This window comes from Oryx dammah, unplaced genomic scaffold (assembly GCF_014754425.2).
Source record: "Oryx dammah isolate SB20612 unplaced genomic scaffold, SCBI_Odam_1.1 HiC_scaffold_26, whole genome shotgun sequence".
NCBI lineage: Eukaryota > Metazoa > Chordata > Mammalia > Artiodactyla > Bovidae > Oryx > Oryx dammah.
The window spans coordinates 40041524-40057179 of NW_024070210.1; the positions used below are offsets into that span (position 1 = coordinate 40041524).

The following is a 15656-nucleotide window of genomic DNA, read 5'->3' on the forward strand; positions in this document are numbered from 1 at the left end:
GGGTGCATCCTCTTTCTTCCTTTTGGTAACAAAGTGTTAACTAGTAAGGAAACGGTTTTCCGGATGAGTCCTGCAGCAGTTCCTTGGGGTGTCTTTTTTGAGTTCCTTTTCAAGGCTGTCCGTGGAAGTTTCAGAAATAACTCAGAACCGGGTTTTTTTTTTTTTTTTTCTAACTGTAAACAGGTAACTGTGCTTGGGAGAAGCAAAAACCATTGAGGAAAGGAAAATACTTTGCTCCCTTCTCTCTTTCACGGTAATTAACCATGCTCAAATGAAAATTAAAAGTTTGGCGGAAAAGCTGTCATCTTTTTCTTTAAATGAGGGCATCATGGTTCATTCCAGCCATTTAGAGCCCTCAGTGAGTCATAATTCAACTGGAAATTTTAATAAAACAAAGCCCGTTCTTGGATATGAAGTTTGAATTAAAATCCTCTCGTTTTTAAATGTGTGACTTTTTTCCTTTCCTTTGTGACAGTCAAATTTTAAATGATGTCACTTCAAGGACATTTTCATTTCTCCCACAACATATTACACGAAACACTTGCCTGTAAAACCGGCTCATTAGCCTGCAAAATTATACTGTACTGAATGGCTTTCATTCAAAGTAGAAATGGGATTTTTAGTAGGCAATTTTTGTATTTTGTAAAGATAAAACAATGTTTGATTGCTTCTCCCCAGCTGTTTTGCTCAGTGGTTATAAAGAGAAGTTGGGGGTGGGGGGGCGACAAAGGTAATATGGGGGCGGGCTTGTAAGGATGTGCATAAAAAAATAAATCTTAGATCAGAAAGTAAGGCATAACTTTACGGAACAACTGTGCCTGCAGCTCCTCTGGGCTGCAGTGATTTGTCCTCTAGATGTCTGGAGGAAAGCTCTGAAAAATCTTTCAGAGAGAGAAAAAAGAGGGAAAGGAGAGAAAGCGTAAAGGCTGCTTCGCAGGCTGCAGCCGCCGCCGCGAGCCGGATGAGTGAGGCGCTGGGAGTTGCTGGAAGGAGCAGCTCTTGAGAGGTGGCGAGAGCGAGGGCGCGCAGCCGAGAGCCGGGGAGGAGGGACGCGGAGGCCACTGAGGGGTCAGCCTGGCCGCGGCGCCGGGCTGGGGGCCTCCAGGCGGCGCTGGCCGCGGCGCTCGGGCGAGCGAGCGCGCCGGGCCGCCCGCGCCTCCTGCTGTCCGCGCCCGGGGGTGGGCCCCGCGCCGCGAGCTGCCGAGTGCGGGGAGGGAACGAGACTCCGGCTCGCCTGATGGATTGACTTGGAGATGGATCGAATTACACCATTTGCCGTGCCTCGATTTGTTTTGCTCCCGCTTGGTCCGGCTGCTGCTGTCGCTGCCGCTGCTGCAAGGACTGGTGGCGGCGAGTTTCAGGATTATACCGAAGAAACCAAAACCTAAAGAGACACAGGGATATATATATATAAATATATATTTCAATTTTTTTATTTTCATTTCTCCTTGAGCGTAACAAGCTTTTATTATTTTTTTAAACCAAGCCTCCCCCCATGAGGTAAGACAGCCCTATAAAAATTTGCTAATGCTCCAGGCGCCTGGTGGGGATCGGACCCAGATCCTTAGAGCCTGAATCGCTTCTAATGTGTGTGTGTGTGTGTGTACGTGTGCGGATGTGTGTGTGTTGGCACTGGAGAGTTGATTTCTTTTCCCAGCAGCTCTCCGCCTGCCGTGCAAGGGACGCGCAAAAGGCTGGAGAGGTTTGGTGGACGCGTCAAAACTGGCATTGCTGGAGGCTTGGGGGAGGGGCCCTTCAACATTGCGCACCCCCTCTCCCCCAAAAAAAGGAGAAGGAAGGAGCTAGGAAAAGTTTCTTGCCAGGCAGCGCCAGCTCCGCGCTCCCCCACACCTTATCAGTGGGAACCCGAGCTGCTTAGGTGCCGGGCACCACGTCTCCAGCTCTCGCCACCGTCGAGCCGAGGCTAAAGGAGCCGGCTGCGGTCTCCGCCGCCCGCTTCCGCCCGCCCAGCAGCCCCGGAGCCGACTCCAGCACCGCCGGGCCAGGCCAGCAGTGGACGGGCGAGCACTCGCCCGCGCCAGGAGAAGGGGCGCAGCGCAGCTGCCGACACCCGTGCAGCTCTCGGCCGCCGCCGGCTACCTGTCGGTGCGCCTCGGGGTCGGACGGCCCACCGGTAGTGCCGAGGGGCGGGGGCTCGGGGGACTCGGCCCCTCCCCAGCCCCCAGGCTTCTGCCCCGAGGGCGGCCACTTCCCACCCTCCCTCTCCCCCAGCTGGCCGAGCACTCCGCGGGCGGGCTCCGGGGCCGGAGCTGCCCACCGCCCACCCCCGCCTCGCAGCCGGCGCCCCGGTTTCTCTTCCCAGCCACTCTCCCCCGCAACTTTCCGTGCTTTGTTCTCCCGCTGGAAATGATTTACGGAAGCGTCTTGGACAGGGTCTCCGCCAGGCGGCAAGAGCCCAGCGCTGAGATGTGTTACATTCTCATCTACCCATCAATTATGGATGGAAACAAATAAGGAAGAGTCAATTTTGCATGAGCTCCTTCTCCGGCGGCCAGAGGCATCCGCAGCCGGGAGGGAGCCGCCGCGCGCGTCGGCAGCCGCTGGCAGGGGGATGGTGAGGAGAAGGTAGGGAAACTTTTATTTCCCGTCTTGACAGCGGTGGTGTTTGTTCCTGGTCTGCAGAAACTGATACTGCAGCTGCCTTGGGTAATTTGGAAGGGCTAAGAGCTTCCTCTATCATGTATAACTCTTGGATTGAAATAAAAGGTCCTAAGAACCTGAAGGTGTGGATGAGAACTGGGTTTGAAAATTTTTTGCCCTGTAGACTCTTGGGACCACTGGTGTCGGGTGATTCTTTAAATCCCGAACTTGTGAAGGGCTAAATGCCAAGGAGCTAGAGATGAGTGAGGCAGCAGTGTTAGAGAAACAGTAATGCTCTCCGTTCCGAGGGGACCAGTCAGTAACCGAAGTTCCAGCATCCCAACCTCTCTCACCGCGTTCAGCTGGGAGATTCACAGAGAAGGATTATTATAGATGTACAGACTTTGTAAACAGTCATTGGCCGTTATGTCCATTGCTATGGGCGACTGCTTTCCCTTAAAAATAACCGTAGTGTTTCCAGTTACTTGGGAGAAGAAATGACTGGGACAGTTTTCCCAAGAACTTCTGGATCCTAAGAATTTAAATCTGCAGTAAAATGTTGAGTGGCTTTTTAAGGATTATCCTTCCCTCTACTTGATATTTGGGCCAGTAAAGTGGATTCTTTTATTCAAGGCTGAAGTCCGAGGAAAAGGTTTAACATTTTTCTAATCTGCTTTGGTCTCCCCTCCCTGCCCAGAATTGGACAGATACTTGTTTGGAGAAATTTTTCAAGGTTTCTTTCTTGTAGAATTGAGAAATCTTATCCCAGACAGCTCAAGGTGAGGATTTTACTGTTCTTTTGGTGGTTTAGCAATAGGTTTTGATGCTGGCTTATTCATGTGGTTGAAAAATCCCTTCCCTCTCTTTGGTATCTAACTCAAGAAATTAAGTTGTGTGTAGTCATGTTTAATGTAGTAAGTGACAGGCATATTCTGTCAGGCTGGTGAGTACTATACAGACATTTACCCTGGCTCAGATAAATAGAAATTGCTAAATAAGTTCTGAGATGTAAGCCTATGTTACCATGAACTTGAACAAGTAAATACACTGTAGCCCAGCCATAACTTGAGTTTTGTATTTTATATTTGGTGTCTGCTTTGATTTAGGTCCCTGGATTGTTCCCTTAGAAAGACAGTTAAGTCAAAAAAATCCCTGAGATTTCCAAATGTGTTGTTTAGCAGACTGTTTTTTTCCAGTGGTATATTTGGTGAGATTTTGACAGCCAGCACCTAGTTTGGACTGGATTCTAGTTGTCACCTGTCTTTGTTTCTATGAGGGATGCTACATAGGTGAACTCTTTTTCTGAGAAACATTTCTGTGATTCAGGACAGTGTGTCAGGATTCTAGTGGCTTCTCCTTCACTAAACAGCTTGTTAACTTGACTTTGATTTAGATTTGTGGGCATTCTGCCCTTGTCCTCTTTTATTTATTTATTAGTTACTTATTTATTTTGAAGTCCTCTAATAGCACCATCTGGCCTTGTCTCCCCTCATTTGATGGATTTGAAAGATGGTTGTGACGTAAACTATAGAGTGGGGGTAACTTACTTAGAAACCCAGTTTCGCTGCTTGCTAAACAGGAAGGATCTGTCCAGTACCTGTTCTGGGGTAAGTAGGCCCCTGAATTCTGTGTGGTGATTTCTGTTTCTTTAAAGCACACAAGCAGAGTAAGCAGGAGTCAGAGCCTGGATTCATGAAGATACCCATAATTGTTAAGGACTTATTGAAACTGGAGAAGTTCTTCACTTCTTGCTGTTCCATCATAATAAACCTTGGTAATTAGCTTAGTCATTGTTCTTGCATTTGAGTTTCACTAAGTTACAAAGAGTGAAAAATGCATCTGAAATAGGGTCATTTTTCACCCTTCTGAGGCATTTTATGCAGAGTTAAGAGCCTGGCTGAATGCCTAACCATTATTGGTGTAAGAGTAGGAGGTGAACACCTTCCTTAGCATATTGCAAGATAAAATATTACCTTTTGTTTCAATTAATAGACTTTAAGCCTGCCCATTCTAGATTCATTCCTAGAGGAAGCAAGAGGCACTTGGGGTATGCAAGGCAGTCAGCATTTATTGAGTCCCTGTCATTTGTGAGGAGCTATGCTAGCCAGTGTTCCAGCATCACATGAGACAGACATGTTTCTCTACGTTAAACTTAGTAAGAATCTAAAGAAACAGAGAATGGCAAAACTGGATCATTTGGCAAGAAATGTAAATCTGCATCTTTTTCTAAAGCATGTTATTTCATCCCAAAGGTTTTAAGGCAAGATTGTCCATACCAGATATTTTCAAGGGGCCAGTCTTCCTGCCTTCAACAGTAATAATGCAATGTACTAGTAGTGTAATTCGCATGTTGACACTGTCAATGGAGCTGGAGATCTTGCTTTCAGTAGCTCCTGTGAATGGAGACTTAGCGTTAAAATCTACCAAAGCCAGTGTCTTAGGTTGCAGCTTATTTTGTGAAAAGCTGCCAACTTCCAGTTGGGGGAAAAAAGTGTGTTTTGATTTATTCCCATGACACGTGGTGAGAATGAAAATCATAGAACTATATTAAGCATATCGTAACCTTTTCAGTTACGGTGGCTATTGTCAGGCTGACTTTTTCTCCTCAAACCTGACAGCAGTGGCAATGCAGCTGATAAGTGAATCTGCTTCCATTCATCCCAACAGGAAAACTAGGAAATGTTCTTACTTTGCAAAGCAACTGTTTATGTAACCAAGAGCAATCAAATCAGTGCTCCACATAGGTACCACATGAGGTATACTTATTTCTCAAACTTTTCTTTTCTATTAAGCTTTTGTTAACTCACCCAGATTAGCATTTTAACAACCCTGAAGTGAACTTCTGCCATTCTCTCTACTTGGACACAGTATGTAGATCATCCATCATTCTGTCCTTGGCTACAACAGGCTGCTGGCTCCATCACCATTTGGAGCTACACAGAATCCATCCGACTGTGAACAACACAGCTGGCTGCAGCAATTTTTTCTTCCACACCACTGGCAGCATTGTCTGGCTGTGGTAACTAAAGTTAACACCCAGAACAGGAAGTTTCCATTGTTTGCCAACCTGTGCTGGGCCCCTCACCCACTTTAGGGGTGTTGCGGGGGGCGGGCACCTGCAGAAAGACCCTGCTGGCTTGCTGTGGCCTGTTCCACTTAAGAGGAGGCTTGCCTCAACCTTACAGGACTCACAGGAAAGCCTCTTCAGACTTGATACAATTAAATCACCAGAATTACAGAATGAGAGTCATTCAATCATCGTTCATCCTAGACCTTTAAATCTCAGTCTATCAAAAAGGGGAAGAAAATAATGAAGTGCCTTTAGCTGGTGATCCCAAATGACTGAAACAGAAAAAGACCCTGTCTGGTTGTTTGAAGAAGTGAACGTATCATTGTTTTATCTCTATCACAAAGAACGTGGAATGGACCTAAAATCTGAGACCCAAGCCTCATGGAACCCAGTGCATTCTATAACATTTTTTTTTTATCTTCCTTTTACTCAGTTAAGATACCTGTTACAGTAGCCATTGCTTATTAAAGCGAGAATGGCATGAATTAGGTGGACATGTTTGTAAGGTTATGTTGCCAAGCTTTTAAAAGAAAAAGATTTTATAAGTACTGTTTTTGGAGTTTAATATAGGAAGGGGAAAAGATCCTGATGCTGGGAAAGATTGCAGGCAAGAAGAGAAGGGGACAACAGAGGATGAGATGGTTGGATGACATCACCAACTCAATGGACATGAGTTTGAGTGAACTCCGGGAGTTGGCAATGGGTGGCCTGGCGTGCTGCAGTTCATGGGGTCGCAAAGAGTCGGACACGACTGAGTGACTGAACTGAACTGAACTGAATGGAAGGGGAAAGGGTCTCATAATTTGGTGGGAGCTAGTCTTCTCACCTCTTTTTCTAATGTTTACTAATGAAATCAGCTACAAGATACCTGGGATGATGTGATGATGATGGTGGAGAAAGAGGAGAAAGCAGCAGCCTTGACAACTATCACTTATCATTAGTCTGCTTACTAATTTCTAGGTACTACACTCACTAAGATCTTTATCTTAATTATGTCATGTAACACTCAGACAGCTGGGATGATTAAGGCGGGTTCTGTTATTATCACTGCTTTATCAAAAAAGCAGAAAAAGAAGCTCAAGCACCTGAGAAGTCAGGTCATTGTCCTGAGATCATAGAGCAGGGAAGTAGTGGAGTCAGTATTTGAACTCAGGTCTGCCTGACATCTCAGCCCACTGTGCCATCACCGCACTGAGTTGTTTTCAGGAATCCGGACCCCCAGGCAATTTTCTGACTCCTTGATACTTCTGACATTCTTTTTCAAAAAAAAGAGTTCTATTTTGAGGGAAATCTTTGCATTGATTGAAATGATATGTGCAGAATATGTATGCTCTTAACTTTTGGCCTTTCTCTGAACAAAACTGTATTGACACACTTGTCTTCATTTTGATTCCTGTTAGGCAAATAATTATGACATACCCTTCTTTTCAAGTGTCCTAGGGTAGCATCTTTTCCCACTATTTTTTCCCTGTTAGGTTTTCCTGTCCAAAATTGCATGGCACAGGACAAATGGCAATATTCATCACTCTACCAAAAAGTGCTTCTGCATCAGAGTGCGATTGACATTCATTTCGCTGATCTTGGCAGGTGAAGATCCATTATGTATCTTTGTCCCATTTCCCAGGAGTATTTATGGGCCCCATCAGCAAAGACAGTGAGAGCTGCAGCTGTTCAAGCTTTAGTGGCATGACGATGAAAAGCGTATTACTGAAGTTTGACTGCATATTATACTATAATATACACTTTTCTTACTTACAGCTGAGGGAGAATCCTTTTACCTCTGTGAGTAATCAGATATGTTGTTTGAGAAATCATCACCCATGCATCAGCATTTTTGGTTGATCTTTTTGATTCAGGATTCCTATGGGAGGGGAAAAAAAATACACATTACCGCTACCTATAGTGCTGAAATTTAAGGTTTTCAACATTTATTTGTGGAAAGGAAATACGGGTTTTAAAAAGTCCAATATGTTGGTACATGTATAAAAAGTCCTTGGGAAAATCTGCAATTACTTAGCCTATTATTGGAGTCTGTATTTAAAGATAAAGTCAGGAGTTTCTAGTCAGGCGAGGAACTGGCACATATGAACCAGAGCAGATGAAGCTCTTTGAGAAAATAACACTTCCATTCCCAGGAGCCAGCTGTCAGTAGACCAGGGATGCACACTCCCCCAGCGTCTACATTGGTCGAGGTCTCCTTTGTCATTAGAAGGGTCTCTGGAAACACTTTGTGGTCTGCAGAGTTGTCTACATATATCCCCAAACCTCCCCTGGGTAATTGGTAGATCAAGTAAATATATTTTTTAAAGCTGTTGAAGAAGAAGAAGGAGGAGAGATAGAAAAAAGAGGGATAAAGAATGTTGCAGTTGCTTCTGTTTCTATCATTGCTGGGGTAACCATTTGTTCATACAGCTAATTTTTACCAAGTATCTACTCCGTACAAGGAGGTGCCAGGGTGGGGAAACAGTTCAAAGAGGAACTGACATGGATCCAGAGCTCAAGGCTCTTACTGAGTGGTGTGTTGAAGACGAGGTAAACACATAGCCAAAATAAAATGGCCAGTGTCTTAAGTGCCAGAACACACACGGACCTATGGAAATTGAGAGCAGTGAGAAGTTATTTCTGGCTAGGGTGGTCAGGGAAGGCTTTGTGGAGCACTGATATTTGAGCTGGTCCTTGAACTAGGTAGGATTTGGACAGGTGGACACTGAGGCGCAGTAGGCGAGGTGCTGAGAGGGAGGGCATTCCAGGCATAGAGAACAGCTTAGGCAAAGGCCCTGGGATGGGGGCGGGGGTCTAGCTCACTTGCCCTCTTCTGAGTCCTGACCTAGACTTGTGTTTCAGGTGTGAAGAGGCAGTTTGCCAGGCAAATCCACAAATATTTACTGAGTGTCTCTGGTCTACTGTACTGAGCCGATCAGCAGATGGCCCTGCAGCTTAAGCCATCAGAATGGATGGGGTCAATCTTGTGATGATTCAGGAGTTTGCTTCGTGATCAGAGCTAAAACCCCCACATCCACTGCCAACTGATTCAGTGTTACACAGGGCATGGCAAAAGGATCACGTGGTTTGTCTTATATTACCCTGCAAGCCGGTTTCCCCCACAGAGAGGTTTATAAGAATCAGATTAGAAGTTTGCTACATCATGGGCTTCAGCTTTTTGCTTTAACTTGGAAAGACTAGGTGTAGACTCTTGACAAAGAACACGTTGCATATATAGATAGGGGTGTGGGGAGGATGTGGAAATAGGACGTGGAAGAGAGAGAGCAGCAGCTTGTTGGAATTGTGAGAAAAGCGTGAGTTGGACTCCAGGTGCCCCTTCGACTGCAACCCCCAGGTGCTTAGACTGCTTTATTCACCCCTGTAACTGAGCAGAGCGTGTGACACATCGTAGACATGTTGCAAATATTGTAGTAAACGTGTTAATTGAGTCTTAACTTCTTATTCGATTGTAGTTCTAATCTATCATGCCTGGTGAAGTGTGCAAGCAACGGGGTTGGAACTCTGGCAGCCGTCTCCTGATAGAACAAGTGAAACAGTAGCACCGAACAACTTGGAGTTACAAATGTAATGCTTCCCTTTGGAAGACCCCATCCTTGAGTGACCCTGGCGATCTAGCACCCCTTCCTGAGTCTGAGCTTTGAGGATAAACTCAGCCCCCCGCTACTGGCTCCCCCGATCCTGCCTTCCCAACTCCCTTACCTCCTCCCTGCTTACCCCCATGCCCATCCCTCCTCTATGTGGGGCTGTTTGGGTGTGAGGATTTCCAAGCCATTATTAACCCCTTGAGTTACCATAAATTGTAATCAATCCACAGTTACATTAAACAGTGGAGGTGATACGCTTTCTGGGCTTCCCTGCTAGCTCAGTGGTAAAGAATTCACCTACCAAGGCAGGAGACCGAGGTTCAGTCGACCCCTGGGTTGGGAAGATCGCCTGGAGAACGGAATGGCCACCCATTCCAGTATTTTGTCTGGGAAATTGCATGGATAGAGGAATCTGGCAGGCGATAGTCCACAGGGCCGCGAAGAGCTGGACACAACTGAGCGTCTAAACAACAATAAGCTTTCTGAAAGGAAATACCAGAAGTTCTCAGTAGTATAAGCACGAGAACACATACTAAAGGGAAAGTAAAATGAAAACAATTACATTAGGGGATGATTAAGCCAATTGCTTGGCCAAGAAATGCTCCAGTGGTTCAATTTTCCTTGGTATATTTAAGTCTTTTATAAGTTAATGGTTACATGACAGTCTGAGAGCAGATTCTTAGTCTGAAGAATCACTGCCAATGAAAGATCAATCGGAAATGTTAAGATAGGTCAATGGGGAAAAAGGGTTAAGCATTTACCAATTCAGTATTAGGAACTTTTCAGGAATATTCCAGTGACATAAAGCAGAGAACCTGTTGGATTTAATAATTAGTCTGGCTCCTACCCAATTACTTTCTGAAGTGAAGGGCATGCTGCCTCCCCTTGCATAGAACACAGTTGCCTTCCAGACAAAACCTAAAATAAACTGTCCTGGCTCAACTTGCCTAATAATAACAGCTAGCCCTCACCGTATGCTTACCGGGTACTGTGGCCCTGTGCCTAGTACTTTACGTATGTTATCTGATTTAATCCTCATGCTACCCCTGAGAGTGGAGGATGCATGAATAGCTAACTCAGAATTAGCATTTATTAAATGCTTACTGTGTGCTTGATACTCTTTTAAGTGAATATATTAAATCTTCTGGTCAGAATTCTTTGAGGTGGGTGCTACTGTTATTACTCCTATTGCACAGGGGAAAACGGATGGGAGATTAAGTAATTTTACCAGGGTCAGACAACTAATGAGTTCTAGAACCAGGGGACTTGGGCCCGTGAGAAGCAACTTAGTAAGGTGGTTAAGGACATGAACTCTGGCACAAGCTTATTGGGGTATGAGTCCTGGCTATGTGATCAATAAACTGTGTGATTTTGCGCAAATTACTTCACCTCTCTGAGCCTTAGTTTCATGACATGAAAGGTGGACGATGATGAGTGGTAGCCACCTGGTAGGGTGTTTGTGAGACATAAATGAATTAATATTTGCACGGCACTTAGACTAGTGCTTGGCCTGTAGTGTGTACTATATTTATCTCAGTGTCTGTTAAGTAAAAGTAAATGCAGTCTGGCTCCAAGGCCCATGCTTTTAGCCCTTATACTATGCAGTCTTTTCACATGTGGTTCTGTCATATCTCTTTGACTGATACATAGACCTTGAAGCCAGTTTTACAACCAGCTCTCCTCCACCCCCACACACTTGCCACACATTCAGCCAGACTGAAGAGGGGAATTTGGCAGGAGAGCTCCAAGGCCCTAGAGATGTACCCGGACCTTGATGCCTAGTTGCCTAGCCCTGACCCAGATAGCAGCCATTTCAGATCCATGATGTCAGAAATCTGGCTCCACTGATGGTTGGGCTGAAGGACAAAATGTAGGTGATTGGCATGTGTCCTATGCTATTTGCCCTCTAGGCCAATTAAAGTGTGAATAACATCATGGAAAATCAGGCCCATTGCTGTCATCACCCAAATCTTTGATCTCTACCAGTGGTCCTCAAACTTTAAAGCCGATCAGAATCACCTAGGGCTGCATGCAGATTCCCAGGACCCCAGCACCAATGGGTCTGTGTGGTTGGGTCTGGCATGAGGTCCCAGTGTTAGCATTTTCAACAGACTCCTCAAGTGACTCACATTCTATGGTACCTTGACCACAAATGGGGAAATGATGCTCTGGTGTAGCCAGAGTTTCTCAAAGCTCAGAGCACCTGCAGTTTGCCCAGCATCTTCTAACATTCAGATTGCCATCCAAGCAAAATGCTAGACGTCAAGACTAGTGTTGGCAGGCCACTGGGTAGCAGGTCACAAACCTCTTGCCCACAACACAGGGAGAATACACAGGAGCCAAAGGCAACCCGGCCAGCTCATGAAAGAGTGAAGAGAGTAATAAAATCTGCTCAAAGCTGAAGAGACTTTTTTTTTTCGTAGTTTGCAAAGGATCCCCCCAGTAAGCAGAAATTAAGAGAGAAAAAGGGCACTCACTCACTTCTGCTGACTGGCGTATATCACTTCATAAATGGAGTCCTGGTCCAGTATTCGTAGCAACAGTCTTTGATTTAATGATAAACTGAGATAAGGGTAATCAAACTTCATGCTTCAGGGCATCAGGTGATTGCCTGCTGCGGTCAGGATGAGATCTTTTCCCTTGTGCTTTGCACAATTGACTAGATGCATTTGAGACAAGCCGCAGGCTGCACTTGGAAAAGTTGGGGCAGGAGGCATGGGCAAAAAATGCCGCTGGATGAGACCACATGGGAAATGGCGTTGTGTGGGATGAACAACCCCATCATCATTTGGCCTTATCATTTTTGTTTCATTTTAAGATTCTCCATACCCTCTGTGTATATTTCTATAAACCACATGATGAAATCGGCAGCCTGCTGTGTCTGGAATGACTTAGACTCCTAACTTTGGCCAATAGTGGGCTCTCTGAGTGACCTAAGGGAAGCACTGTCCCCCTCGGAGGCTCTGGCTCCTCATCTGTGGACTCGCAGTTAAAATGAGCGTCAAATAAGACAGTGTTGATAAAAGGGCTTCATAAAAACCAAAGTGCCACTCAGAGGTAAGGGATCATTATGATACAATGAATTATACTTTATGGAATCACCATTTATCACAATCATAACATAGCCAACTCATCTCTGTGTAATGATATCATACATAATGACAGTGAACATTTATTGAGTTCTTCATTTCTGCCAAGCACTAAAGAGTTTTATTTACATTCTCTTATTTAATCCTCATGTCAGCCCTTTGGGGCACATATTTTTTTTCCTCCCATTTTTTAGATAAGGGCATGGATGCTCCAGGAGCATCAGTTAGTTTCCTGTTGCTGTTGTAACAAATTACTACAAACTTAGATGTCTAAACAACAGGGATTTGACCTGACGGTTCTGGAGGTTTGAAGTCCCAAATGGGCTTCACTGAGCCAAAGTCGAAGTGTCAGCAGGGCTGTGTTCTTTCCACAGGCTCAAGGGGAAAATCCCTTTCCTTCCATTTTCCAGCTTTTAGTAGGCTACCTGGATTTCTTTGCTGTGGCCCCTTTCTCCAAACTCAAAGTTAGCCATGCTATAACTCTGACTTCTCTTCCATAGTCATGTCTCCTTGGATTCTTCTGCCTTTTTCTTCCACCTTTTAAGGACCCTTGTGATTACATTGGGTCCACCCATGTAATCCAGGATAAATCCACCTATTTTAAGATCCCTTACTTAATCACATATACAAGGTTCCTCTTTCCATATATTACAGTATATTCACAGATTCTCGGGATTGGGCATGGACATCTTTGGAGATGAATGGGAACATTATTCTGTCCAGTACAATTATGTACCTGCTAGGAACACACAGTGGCAGAGTCAGAATTCATGCCCAAACCTGTCTGACTCCAAAGCCCATGATGTCAAACCACTCACTATAAAATCTCCTTGATTCATTCAGTGAAAGAAATAAAATCATAGAATGTAAGTAGTGAGGAGAGCCATGTTACTTTTATAATATCAATTGGGGGCTTTAAAATCATTATAATAGTAACAATAAAAATATTAACCTTACTGGTTTTCATGTCCTACTTTGTCCTAAGCATTCTGTATGCAGTTGTTCACTTTTTTCTTAGGAGGGTGAATATTATTTACCTGAATAACTGAATTGAAGGGTTCCTAAATCCAGCTGTCTTTCATGGGGTGACTAAACAAAGGAGTGGGGGACCAGGGGACCATTTTGGAGGACTATACAAAGGTGTTTTAATGAAGCTACTGGTGCAGCAAAGGATGGATGATCAAAGGTGATGGAGATAACCAGGCTCTCCTTTGCTGGCTCTGACACTGTCTCTTGGCCCGGCGGATGTGGTTCCTCAGGTGACAGTCACCCTGCCCACTCATAGCCAAGACCATGTCCAGTTTATGAGGCTTTCATGTCCTCAGAGGTCAATCAGGAGATCAGATGCTGTGTTTGACAGGAAGTGTGGGAAGTTATCAGAGATCTCTCCCTCACTCTTTCCTTGTCCTCTCTGCTTCTCTGCCACATGCTTAATAGCTAATTTGTGAGGCTTAATGTAATTTTAAAGTTCAAAACATGGTCCCATCACTGAAAAGGCCATCAGAGCAGTTTAAAAAGGAGTGAGAGGACAGAGCTGGGAATCTGGAAGCCTGGCCTGGTAACCCTATTAGCCAACCAGCTATCTCTGGACAAAGCCCAGGCCTTCTGTGCCCCTAGTGCTCTTATTAGAACAAAGTGAGGTTGGGATGGGCATCAAACAGAATCTAAATGACGTCCAAGTTTCTTTCTAGTAGTAGCATTCCTTAATGTTACACTTATCTTCGTATTTTAATTGCCACATAGTATCACATCTATTGGTGATTTCAAAAAATACGAACCCATCTCATGAATATAACCATCTGTACAAAGACACACACACCCACAAATAGCCCCACTTCTCAAATTTATTATTGCCATTTACATTTTATAACACTTTGCCCTTTTCTTTCAAGATCACTTAAAACTTCATTGCTGCTAATATAGTTTTTATACTCAATTTTCAGAAATATATAGATAATATTTTCAGTTAGCAGTAATTGCACCTCATTCAGCTCTCAAGGGTTGATACGCTACCATGGCACAATTTCCCTGTAATTTTCAGTTACATCCCTGAAGAGCCATTCCCCATGGAACACATAGGACAGGCAGAGAAAATGAGTTTCAAAGTAGAGAGGCCAAGCCTGACTGGTAGTAGGCTGTTTGCATCTTGTGTTGTAGAAATGTGTGGGGCTGCATCTAAGGTCAGGGAGAAAAAGGATACCTTGATTGATTTGCAGAGTCTTCTATGTGAAATAGAGTGCATGGTAGTCCCAATACAGTACATTTGCCATCTTTAATTTAATTTTTTTGAGACATTTATCTCCCTTAAAACACTCATATGTGCATGCTAAGTCGCTTCAGTCGTGTCCGACTCTTTGCGACCCCATGGACTGGAAATCCATCAGGTTCCTCTGTCCATGGGATTCTCCAGGCAAGAACACTGGAGCAGGTTACCACTGGAGTGGGTTACCACGCCCTCCTTCAGGTGATCTCTACCCAGGGATCGAACCCAAGTCTCTTACATCTCCTGCACTGGCAGGCATGCTCTTTATCACTATCGCCACCTGGAAGCCATCCTCATTAATGATCTCTGTATAGGTTGACGAGTATTTAGTGCAGATGCCATCTGGCTCGATGTCTCAGAACAGAGCTTGAATCATCTGACCTGTGAGAAGGCAAATAAGTAACTCAATGGATAAGTAAACTTGGTAATGATTACTTTTGCCAGTTCTTTCCATTTCTTTGTTGTTGTTGTACAGTGACTAAGTTATGTCCGACTCTTTGCAACCCCATGGGCTGCATCATGCCAGGCTTCCCTGTCCTTCACCATCTCCCAAAGTTTGCTCAAACTCATGTCCATTGAGTTGGTGATGCCATCCACCATCTCATCCTCTGTCATCCCCTTCTCCTCCTGCCCTAAATCTTTCCCAGCATCAGGGTATTTTCCAAGGAGTCAGCAGTCTAGGGCAGAGAATGGGACCACTATGATCAACTTACATGGAAGAGACTAGTTTATTATTGAAAACATGTTCAAAATCAGCATTTTGTTACAAACTATTTGCAACTGAACAACAACAGAATTTGTATTTATACATTGTTATATATGCATGTTATATACACCCCACGTAACATTACATAAACATGTTCATGAGGGCTTACAAGCTAGAAAACTTTGGCGTTTGGCCAGAAATATTTTTCTGCCATTATGAAAAAATTTTGCATCCCTGGAACAGCACTTTCATTTAATTAGGCAGTTAAAAAATGTAAAAATTATGACGTTGGTGGGCAATGCTACAAAAAAGTGGACAGGATATATCAAATGAATTTGCT

The 15656-nt window shown here is 44.5% G+C and overlaps 1 protein-coding gene across 8 annotated transcripts in view; it reads left to right on the forward strand.

The window, feature by feature from the left end:
* The first annotated feature begins 1156 nt into the window (after positions 1–1156).
* SEMA6D (semaphorin 6D) overlaps positions 1157–15656 on the forward strand; it is a 57183-nt gene continuing 42683 nt past the window's right edge. For 4 of the 8 annotated variants that reach the window (XM_040226448.1, XM_040226450.1, XM_040226455.1 and 1 more), the window contains exon 1: positions 1157–1500. The gene's annotated coding sequence lies outside the window, so the exon portion shown is untranslated. The remainder of the gene's footprint in view (positions 1501–15656) is intronic. The other 4 variants (XM_040226451.1, XM_040226452.1, XM_040226456.1 and 1 more) reach the window with 1 other exon arrangement.